Below are 13,156 nucleotides of genomic sequence, written 5' to 3'. Positions count from 1 at the left end.
TACATTGTACATTTACATTAAAAATTTTATTTATAAGCAAACACATATTAAAATATTACATTTAGTATTCACACATTAAAATTTGTTTAAAAAGCAAATTCATATTTTAATATTACATTTAGTTTTTACATATAACATTTCATTTTATAATGTAACATTAGGTATTTACTCATAACATTTCGTTTTAAAGCCTTTTATAATGTAACATTTTACATTTATACTTACATTTTATTAAAAAGCAAATACATAATAAAATATTAAATTTAGTATTCTTAAATTACATTTCATTTAATTAGGTAACATAAAGTATTGACACATAACATTTCGTTTAAAAGCATTTTAAAATGTTACATTGTACGTTTATTTTTACATTTTATTTAATAGCAAATACATATTAGAATATTACATTTATTATTTACATACAACATTTCATTTTATTAGGTAACTTAAAGTATTTACACATAACACTTCATTAAAAAGCATTTTAAAAGGTTACATTGATTATTTACATATAACATTTTAATTAAAAGCATTTTTAAATAATACATTGTACATTTATTATAACATTTTATTAAATAGCAAATACATATTAGAATATAACATTTAGTATTTACATATAACATTTCACTTCAAAGCATATTATGTTATTACACTGTACATTTATACTTTACATTTTATTAAATAACAATTACATATTAAAATATTACATTTTGTATTTACTTTTTACATTTCAAAAGCAGATTCAATAAATAAAATCATATTTAGTATTCTCATAAAACATTTTATTTTATAATGTTTCATAAGGTATTTACACATAACATTTCATTTAAAAGCATTTTAAAAGGTTACATTGAACATTTACATATTACATTTCATTTAAAAGCATTTTATAATATTACAATGTACATTCATACTTTACATTTTATTTAAAAGCAAATACATATTAGAATATTACATTTGGTATTCACATATAACATTTCATTTTATAATGTAACATAAGGTATTTACACATAACATTTCATTTAAAAGCATTTTATAATGTTACATTATTCATTTACATATTACATTTTATTATGAAACAAGTACATATTATAACATTACATTTAATATTCAAATATAACATTTCATTTTATTAGGTAACATAAAGTATTTACTCATAACACATCATTTAAAAGCATTTTAAAAGGTTACATTGAACATTTACATATTACATTTTATTTTAAAGCAAACACATATAAAAATGTTACATTTAGAATTCACACATGACATTTTGTTTAAAAAGCAGATTCATATTTTAATATCACATTTAGTATTAACATATAACATTTCATTTTATAATTTTACATTAGGTATTTACACATAACATTTCGTTTTAAAGCATTTTATAATGTTACATTGTAATTTTACATAATACGTTTTATTTAAAAGCAAGTACATATTAACACATTACATTTAGTATTTAAATATAACATTTCATTTAAAAGCATTTTAAAATGTTACAGTGTACGTTTATTTTTCATTTTATTTAATTGCAAATATATATTAGAATATTTTATTTGTTATTTACATATAACATTTCATTTTATTAGGTAACTTAAAGTATTTACACATAACACTTCATTTAAAAGCATTTTAAAAGGTTACATTGATTATTTACATATAACATTTTAATTAAAAGCATTTTTAAATGTTTCATTGTTTATTTATTATAACATTTTATTTAATAGCAAATACATATTAGAATATTACATTTAGTATTTACATATAACATTTCACTTAAAAGCATATAATAATATTACACTGTACATTTATTCTTTACATTTTATTTTAAAGCAAATACATATTAGAATATTACTTTTAGTATTCACATATAACAGTTCATTTTATAATGTAACATAAGGTATTTACATATAACATTTCATGTAAAAGCATTTTATAATATAACAATGTACATTTATATTTTACATTTTATTTTAAAGCAAATACATATTATAACATTACATATAGTATTCACATAAAACATTTTATTTTATTAGGTAACATTAAGTATTTACACATAACAATTCATTTAAAAGCATTTTTAAAGGTTGCATTGTACATTTACAAATAACATTTTATTTAAAAGCAAACACATATTAAATTATTGCATTTAGTATTCACACATTACATTTTGTTTAAAAAGCAGATTCATATTTTAATATTACATTTAGTATAAACATATAACATTTCATTTAATAATGAACATAATGTATTAACACATAACATTTCGTTTTAAATCATTTAATAATGTTACATTGTACATATATATTTTACATTTTATTTAAAAGCAAATACATATTGAAATATTAAATTAAGTATTCACACATTACATTTCATTTTATTAGGTAAAATTATGTATTTACACATTAATATTCATTTAAAAGCATTTTAAAAGGTTACATTGTACATTTACATTAAAAATTTTATTTATAAGCAAACACATATTAAAATATTACATTTAGTATTCACACATTAAAATTTGTTTAAAAAGCATATTCATATTTTAATATTACATTTAGTTTTTACATATAACATTTCATTTTATAATGTAACATTAGGTATTTACTCATAACATTTCGTTTTAAATCCTTTTATAATGTAACATTGTATATTTATACTTACATTTTATTAAAAAGCAAATACATATTAAAATATTAAATTTAGTATTCTTATATTACATTTCATTTAATTAGGAAACATAAAGTATTTACACATAACATTTCGTTTAAAAGCATTTTAAAATGTTACATTGTACATTTATATTTTACATTTTATTTAAAAGCAAATACATATTAGAATATTGCATTTAGTATTTACATATAACATTTCATTGAAAAGCATTTTATAATATTACAATGTACATTTATACTTTACATTTTATTTAAAAGCAAATACATATTACAATATTACATTTAGTATTCACATATAACATTTCATTTTATAATGTAATATAAGGTATTACATATAACATTTCATTTAAAAGCATTTCATAATGTAACATTATACATTTACATATTACATTTTATTAAAAAGCAAGTACATATTAACACATTACATTTAGTATTTAAATATAACATTTCATTTAAAAGCATTTTAAAATGTTACAATGTACGTTTATTTTTCATTTTATTTAATAGCAAATATATATTAGAATATTACATTAATTATTTACATATAACATTTCATTTTATTAGGTAACTTAAAGTATTTACACATAACACTTCATTTAAAAGCATTTTAAAAGGTTACATTGATTATTTACATTTAACATTTTAATTAAAAGCATTTTTAATGTTTCATTGTACATTTATTATAACATTTTATTTAATAGCAAATACATAATAGAATATTACATTTAGTATTTACATATAACATTTCACTTAAAAGCATAAAATAATATTACACTGTACATTTATTCTTTACATTTTATTTTAAAGCAAATACATATAAGAATATTACTTTTAGTATTCACATATAACAGTTCATTTTATAATGTAACATAAGGTATTTACATATAACATTTCATTTAAAAGCATTTTATAATGTTACATTATACATTTACATATTACATTTTATTAAAAAGCAAGTACATATTATAACATTACATTTAATACTCACATATAACATTTCATTTTATTAGGAAACATTAAGTATTTACACATAACATTTTGTTTAAAAGTATTTTCTAATGTAACATTGTACATTTACATATTACATTTTATTTAATAGCAAATACATATTAGAATAATACATTTAGTATTCACACATTACATTTTGTTTAAAAAGCAGATTCATATTTTAATATTACATTTAGTATAAACATATAACATTTCATTTAATAATGAACATAATGTATTAACACATAACATTTCGTTTTAAATCATTTAATAATGTTACATTGTACATATATATTTTACATCTTATTTAAAAGCAAATACATATTGAAATATTAAATTAAGTATTCACACATTACATTTCATTTTATTAGGTAAAATTATGTATTTACACATTAATATTCATTTAAAAGCATTTTAAAAGGTTACATTGTACATTTACATTAAAAATTTTATTTATAAGCAAACACATATTAAAATATTACATTTAGTATTCACACATTAAAATTTGTTTAAAAAGCAAATTCATATTTTAATATTACATTTAGTTTTTACATATAACATTTCATTTTATAATGTAACATTAGGTATTTACTCATAACATTTCGTTTTAAAGCCTTTTATAATGTAACATTTTACATTTATACTTACATTTTATTAAAAAGCAAATACATAATAAAATATTAAATTTAGTATTCTTAAATTACATTTCATTTAATTAGGTAACATAAAGTATTGACACATAACATTTCGTTTAAAAGCATTTTAAAATGTTACATTGTACGTTTATTTTTACATATTATTTAATAGCAAATACATATTAGAATATTACATTTATTATTTACATACAACATTTCATTTTATTAGGTAACTTAAAGTATTTACACATAACACTTCATTAAAAAGCATTTTAAAAGGTTACATTGATTATTTACATATAACATTTTAATTAAAAGCATTTTTAAATAATACATTGTACATTTATTATAACATTTTATTAAATAGCAAATACATATTAGAATATAACATTTAGTATTTACATATAACATTTCACTTAAAAGCATATTATGTTATTACACTGTACATTTATACTTTACATTTTATTAAATAACAATTACATATTAAAATATTACATTTTGTATTTACTTTTTACATTTCAAAAGCAGATTCAATAAATAAAATCATATTTAGTATTCTCATAAAACATTTTATTTTATAATGTTTCATAAGGTATTTACACATAACATTTCATTTAAAAGCATTTTAAAAGGTTACATTGAACATTTACATATTACATTTCATTTAAAAGCATTTTATAATATTACAATGTACATTCATACTTTACATTTTATTTAAAAGCAAATACATATTAGAATATTACATTTGGTATTCACATATAACATTTCATTTTATAATGTAACATAAGGTATTTACACATAACATTTCATTTAAAAGCATTTTATAATGTTACATTATTCATTTACATATTACATTTTATTATGAAACAAGTACATATTATAACATTACATTTAATATTCAAATATAACATTTCATTTTATTAGGTAACATAAAGTATTTACTCATAACACATCATTTAAAAGCATTTTAAAAGGTTACATTGAACATTTACATATTACATTTTATTTTAAAGCAAACACATATAAAAATGTTACATTTAGAATTCACACATGACATTTTGTTTAAAAAGCAGATTCATATTTTAATATCACATTTAGTATTAACATATAACATTTCATTTTATAATTTTACATTAGGTATTTACACATAACATTTCGTTTTAAAGCATTTTATAATGTTACATTGTAATTTTACATAATACGTTTTATTTAAAAGCAAGTACATATTAACACATTACATTTAGTATTTAAATATAACATTTCATTTAAAAGCATTTTAAAATGTTACAGTGTACGTTTATTTTTCATTTTATTTAATTGCAAATATATATTAGAATATTTTATTTGTTATTTACATATAACATTTCATTTTATTAGGTAACTTAAAGTATTTACACATAACACTTCATTTAAAAGCATTTTAAAAGGTTACATTGATTATTTACATATAACATTTTAATTAAAAGCATTTTTAAATGTTTCATTGTTTATTTATTATAACATTTTATTTAATAGCAAATACATATTAGAATATTACATTTAGTATTTACATATAACATTTCACTTAAAAGCATATAATAATATTACACTGTACATTTATTCTTTACATTTTATTTTAAAGCAAATACATATTAGAATATTACTTTTAGTATTCACATATAACAGTTCATTTTATAATGTAACATAAGGTATTTACATATAACATTTCATGTAAAAGCATTTTATAATATAACAATGTACATTTATATTTTACATTTTATTTTAAAGCAAATACATATTATAACATTACATATAGTATTCACATAAAACATTTTATTTTATTAGGTAACATTAAGTATTTACACATAACAATTCATTTAAAAGCATTTTTAAAGGTTGCATTGTACATTTACAAATAACATTTTATTTAAAAGCAAACACATATTAAATTATTGCATTTAGTATTCACACATTACATTTTGTTTAAAAAGCAGATTCATATTTTAATATTACATTTAGTATAAACATATAACATTTCATTTAATAATGAACATAATGTATTAACACATAACATTTCGTTTTAAATCATTTAATAATGTTACATTGTACATATATATTTTACATTTTATTTAAAAGCAAATACATATTGAAATATTAAATTAAGTATTCACACATTACATTTCATTTTATTAGGTAAAATTATGTATTTACACATTAATATTCATTTAAAAGCATTTTAAAAGGTTACATTGTACATTTACATTAAAAATTTTATTTATAAGCAAACACATATTAAAATATTACATTTAGTATTCACACATTAAAATTTGTTTAAAAAGCATATTCATATTTTAATATTACATTTAGTTTTTACATATAACATTTCATTTTATAATGTAACATTAGGTATTTACTCATAACATTTCGTTTTAAATCCTTTTATAATGTAACATTGTATATTTATACTTACATTTTATTAAAAAGCAAATACATATTAAAATATTAAATTTAGTATTCTTATATTACATTTCATTTAATTAGGAAACATAAAGTATTTACACATAACATTTCGTTTAAAAGCATTTTAAAATGTTACATTGTACATTTATATTTTACATTTTATTTAAAAGCAAATACATATTAGAATATTGCATTTAGTATTTACATATAACATTTCATTGAAAAGCATTTTATAATATTACAATGTACATTTATACTTTACATTTTATTTAAAAGCAAATACATATTACAATATTACATTTAGTATTCACATATAACATTTCATTTTATAATGTAATATAAGGTATTACATATAACATTTCATTTAAAAGCATTTTATAATGTAACATTATACATTTACATATTACATTTTATTAAAAAGCAAGTACATATTAACACATTACATTTAGTATTTAAATATAACATTTCATTTAAAAGCATTTTAAAATGTTACAATGTACGTTTATTTTTCATTTTATTTAATAGCAAATATATATTAGAATATTACATTTATTATTTACATATAACATTTCATTTTATTAGGTAACTTAAAGTATTTACACATAACACTTCATTTAAAAGCATTTTAAAAGGTTACATTGATTATTTACATTTAACATTTTAATTAAAAGCATTTTTAATGTTTCATTGTACATTTATTATAACATTTTATTTAATAGCAAATACATAATAGAATATTACATTTAGTATTTACATATAACATTTCACTTAAAAGCATAAAATAATATTACACTGTACATTTATTCTTTACATTTTATTTTAAAGCAAATACATATAAGAATATTACTTTTAGTATTCACATATAACAGTTCATTTTATAATGTAACATAAGGTATTTACATATAACATTTCATTTAAAAGCATTTTATAATGTTACATTATACATTTACATATTACATTTTATTAAAAAGCAAGTACATATTATAACATTACATTTAATACTCACATATAACATTTCATTTTATTAGGAAACATTAAGTATTTACACATAACATTTTGTTTAAAAGTATTTTCTAATGTAACATTGTACATTTACATATTACATTTTATTTAAAAGCAAACACATATTAAATTATTGCATTTAGTATTCACACATTACATTTTGTTTAAAAAGCAGATTCATATTTTAATATTACATTTAGTATAAACATATAACATTTCATTTAATAATGAACATAATGTATTAACACATAACATTTCGTTTTAAATCATTTAATAATGTTACATTGTACATATATATTTTACATCTTATTTAAAAGCAAATACATATTGAAATATTAAATTAAGTATTCACACATTACATTTCATTTTATTAGGTAAAATTATGTATTTACACATTAATATTCATTTAAAAGCATTTTAAAAGGTTACATTGTACATTTACATTAAAAATTTTATTTATAAGCAAACACATATTAAAATATTACATTTAGTATTCACACATTAAAATTTGTTTAAAAAGCAAATTCATATTTTAATATTACATTTAGTTTTTACATATAACATTTCATTTTATAATGTAACATTAGGTATTTACTCATAACATTTCGTTTTAAAGCCTTTTATAATGTAACATTTTACATTTATACTTACATTTTATTAAAAAGCAAATACATAATAAAATATTAAATTTAGTATTCTTAAATTACATTTCATTTAATTAGGTAACATAAAGTATTGACACATAACATTTCGTTTAAAAGCATTTTAAAATGTTACATTGTACGTTTATTTTTACATTTTATTTAATAGCAAATACATATTAGAATATTACATTTATTATTTACATACAACATTTCATTTTATTAGGTAACTTAAAGTATTTACACATAACACTTCATTAAAAAGCATTTTAAAAGGTTACATTGATTATTTACATATAACATTTTAATTAAAAGCATTTTTAAATAATACATTGTACATTTATTATAACATTTTATTAAATAGCAAATACATATTAGAATATAACATTTAGTATTTACATATAACATTTCACTTAAAAGCATATTATGTTATTACACTGTACATTTATACTTTACATTTTATTAAATAACAATTACATATTAAAATATTACATTTTGTATTTACTTTTTACATTTCAAAAGCAGATTCAATAAATAAAATCATATTTAGTATTCTCATAAAACATTTTATTTTATAATGTTTCATAAGGTATTTACACATAACATTTCATTTAAAAGCATTTTAAAAGGTTACATTGAACATTTACATATTACATTTCATTTAAAAGCATTTTATAATATTACAATGTACATTCATACTTTACATTTTATTTAAAAGCAAATACATATTAGAATATTACATTTGGTATTCACATATAACATTTCATTTTATAATGTAACATAAGGTATTTACACATAACATTTCATTTAAAAGCATTTTATAATGTTACATTATTCATTTACATATTACATTTTATTATGAAACAAGTACATATTATAACATTACATTTAATATTCAAATATAACATTTCATTTTATTAGGTAACATAAAGTATTTACTCATAACACATCATTTAAAAGCATTTTAAAAGGTTACATTGAACATTTACATATTACATTTTATTTTAAAGCAAACACATATAAAAATGTTACATTTAGAATTCACACATGACATTTTGTTTAAAAAGCAGATTCATATTTTAATATCACATTTAGTATTAACATATAACATTTCATTTTATAATTTTACATTAGGTATTTACACATAACATTTCGTTTTAAAGCATTTTATAATGTTACATTGTAATTTTACATAATACGTTTTATTTAAAAGCAAGTACATATTAACACATTACATTTAGTATTTAAATATAACATTTCATTTAAAAGCATTTTAAAATGTTACAGTGTACGTTTATTTTTCATTTTATTTAATTGCAAATATATATTAGAATATTTTATTTGTTATTTACATATAACATTTCATTTTATTAGGTAACTTAAAGTATTTACACATAACACTTCATTTAAAAGCATTTTAAAAGGTTACATTGATTATTATATATAACATTTTAATTAAAAGCATATAATAATATTACACTGTACATTTATTCTTTACATTTTATTTTAAAGCAAATACATATTAGAATATTACTTTTAGTATTCACATATAACAGTTCATTTTATAATGTAACATAAGGTATTTACATATAACATTTCATGTAAAAGCATTTTATAATATAACAATGTACATTTATATTTTACATTTTATTTTAAAGCAAATACATATTATAACATTACATATAGTATTCACATAAAACATTTTATTTTATTAGGTAACATTAAGTATTTACACATAACAATTCATTTAAAAGCATTTTTAAAGGTTGCATTGTACATTTACAAATAACATTTTATTTAAAAGCAAACACATATTAAATTATTGCATTTAGTATTCACACATTACATTTTGTTTAAAAAGCAGATTCATATTTTAATATTACATTTAGTATAAACATATAACATTTCATTTAATAATGAACATAATGTATTAACACATAACATTTCGTTTTAAATCATTTAATAATGTTACATTGTACATATATATTTTACATTTTATTTAAAAGCAAATACATATTGAAATATTAAATTAAGTATTCACACATTACATTTCATTTTATTAGGTAAAATTATGTATTTACACATTAATATTCATTTAAAAGCATTTTAAAAGGTTACATTGTACATTTACATTAAAAATTTTATTTATAAGCAAACACATATTAAAATATTACATTTAGTATTCACACATTAAAATTTGTTTAAAAAGCATATTCATATTTTAATATTACATTTAGTTTTTACATATAACATTTCATTTTATAATGTAACATTAGGTATTTACTCATAACATTTCGTTTTAAATCCTTTTATAATGTAACATTGTATATTTATACTTACATTTTATTAAAAAGCAAATACATATTAAAATATTAAATTTAGTATTCTTATATTACATTTCATTTTATTAGGTTACATAAAGTATTTACACATAACATTTCGTTTAAAAGCATTTTAAAATGTTACATTGTACATTTATATTTTACATTTTATTTAAAAGCAAATACATATTAGAATATTGCATTTAGTATTTACATATAACATTTCATTGAAAAGCATTTTATAATATTACAATGTACATTTATACTTTACATTTTATTTAAAAGCAAATACATATTACAATATTACATTTAGTATTCACATATAACATTTCATTTTATAATGTAATATAAGGTATTACATATAACATTTCATTTAAAAGCATTTTATAATGTAACATTATACATTTACATATTACATTTTATTAAAAAGCAAGTACATATTAACACATTACATTTAGTATTTAAATATAACATTTCATTTAAAAGCATTTTAAAATGTTACAATGTACGTTTATTTTTCATTTTATTTAATAGCAAATATATATTAGAATATTACATTTATTATTTACATATAACATTTCATTTTATTAGGTAACTTAAAGTATTTACACATAACACTTCATTTAAAAGCATTTTAAAAGGTTACATTGATTATTTACATTTAACATTTTAATTAAAAGCATTTTTAATGTTTCATTGTACATTTATTATAACATTTTATTTAATAGCAAATACATAATAGAATATTACATTTAGTATTTACATATAACATTTCACTTAAAAGCATAAAATAATATTACACTGTACATTTATTCTTTACATTTTATTTTAAAGCAAATACATATAAGAATATTACTTTTAGTATTCACATATAACAGTTCATTTTATAATGTAACATAAGGTATTTACATATAACATTTCATTTAAAAGCATTTTATAATGTTACATTATACATTTACATATTACATTTTATTAAAAAGCAAGTACATATTATAACATTACATTTAATACTCACATATAACATTTCATTTTATTAGGAAACATTAAGTATTTACACATAACATTTTGTTTAAAAGTATTTTCTAATGTAACATTGTACATTTACATATTACATTTTATTTAATAGCAAATACATATTAGAATAATACATTTAGTATTTACATATAACATTTTACTTAAAAGCATATTATATTATTACACTGTACATTCAAACTTTACATTTTATTTAATAACAATTACATATTAAAATATTACATTTTGTTTCAAAAGCAGATTCAATAAATAAAATCATATTTGGTATTCTAAAATAACATTTTATTTTATAATGTAACATAAGATATTTACACATAACATTTCATTTAAAAGCATTTTATAATGTTATATTGTACATTTCAATATTACTTTCTATTTAAAAGTAAATACATTTGAAAATATTACATTTAATATTCAAATATAACATTTCATTTTATTAGGTAACATAAATTATTTATTCATAACACTTCATTTAAAAGCATATTTAAAAGTTACATTGAACATTTACATATTACATTTTATTTTAAAGCAAACACATATAAAAATGTTACATTTAGAATTCACACATGACATTTTGTTTAAAAAGCATATTCATATTTTAATATCACATTTAGTATTATCATATAACATTTCATTTTATAATTTAACATTAGGTATTTACACATAACATTTCGTATTAAACCATTTTATAATGTTACATTGTAATTTTACATAATACGTTTTATTTTAAAGCATGTACATATTATAACATTACATTTAGTATTTACATATAACATTTCATTTTATTAGGTAACTTAAAGTATTTACACATAACACTTCATTTAAAAGCATTTTAAAAGGTTACATTGATTATTTACATATAACATTTTAATTAAAAGCATTTTTAAATGTTTCATTGTTTATTTATTATAACATTTTATTTAATAGCAAATACATATTAGAATATTACATTTAGTATTTACATATAACATTTCACTTAAAAGCATATAATAATATTACACTGTACATTTATTCTTTACATTTTATTTTAAAGCAAATACATATTAGAATATTACTTTTAGTATTCACATATAACAGTTCATTTTATAATGTAACATAAGGTATTTACATATAACATTTCATGTAAAAGCATTTTATAATATAACAATGTACATTTATATTTTACATTTTATTTTAAAGCAAATACATATTATAACATTACATATAGTATTCACATAAAACATTTTATTTTATTAGGTAACATTAAGTATTTACACATAACCATTCATTTAAAAGCATTTTTAAAGGTTGCATTGTACATTTACAAATAACATTTTATTTAAAAGCAAACACATATTAAATTATTGCATTTAGTATTCACACATTACATTTTGTTTAAAAAGCAGATTCATATTTTAATATTACATTTAGTATAAACATATAACATTTCA

The sequence above is a fragment of the Cloeon dipterum genome, chromosome 2 (assembly GCF_949628265.1).
Source record: "Cloeon dipterum chromosome 2, ieCloDipt1.1, whole genome shotgun sequence".
NCBI classification, from domain to species: domain Eukaryota; kingdom Metazoa; phylum Arthropoda; class Insecta; order Ephemeroptera; family Baetidae; genus Cloeon; species Cloeon dipterum.
The sequence above is the reverse complement of the archived record's forward strand: the minus strand, read 5'-3'. Positions refer to the sequence as shown.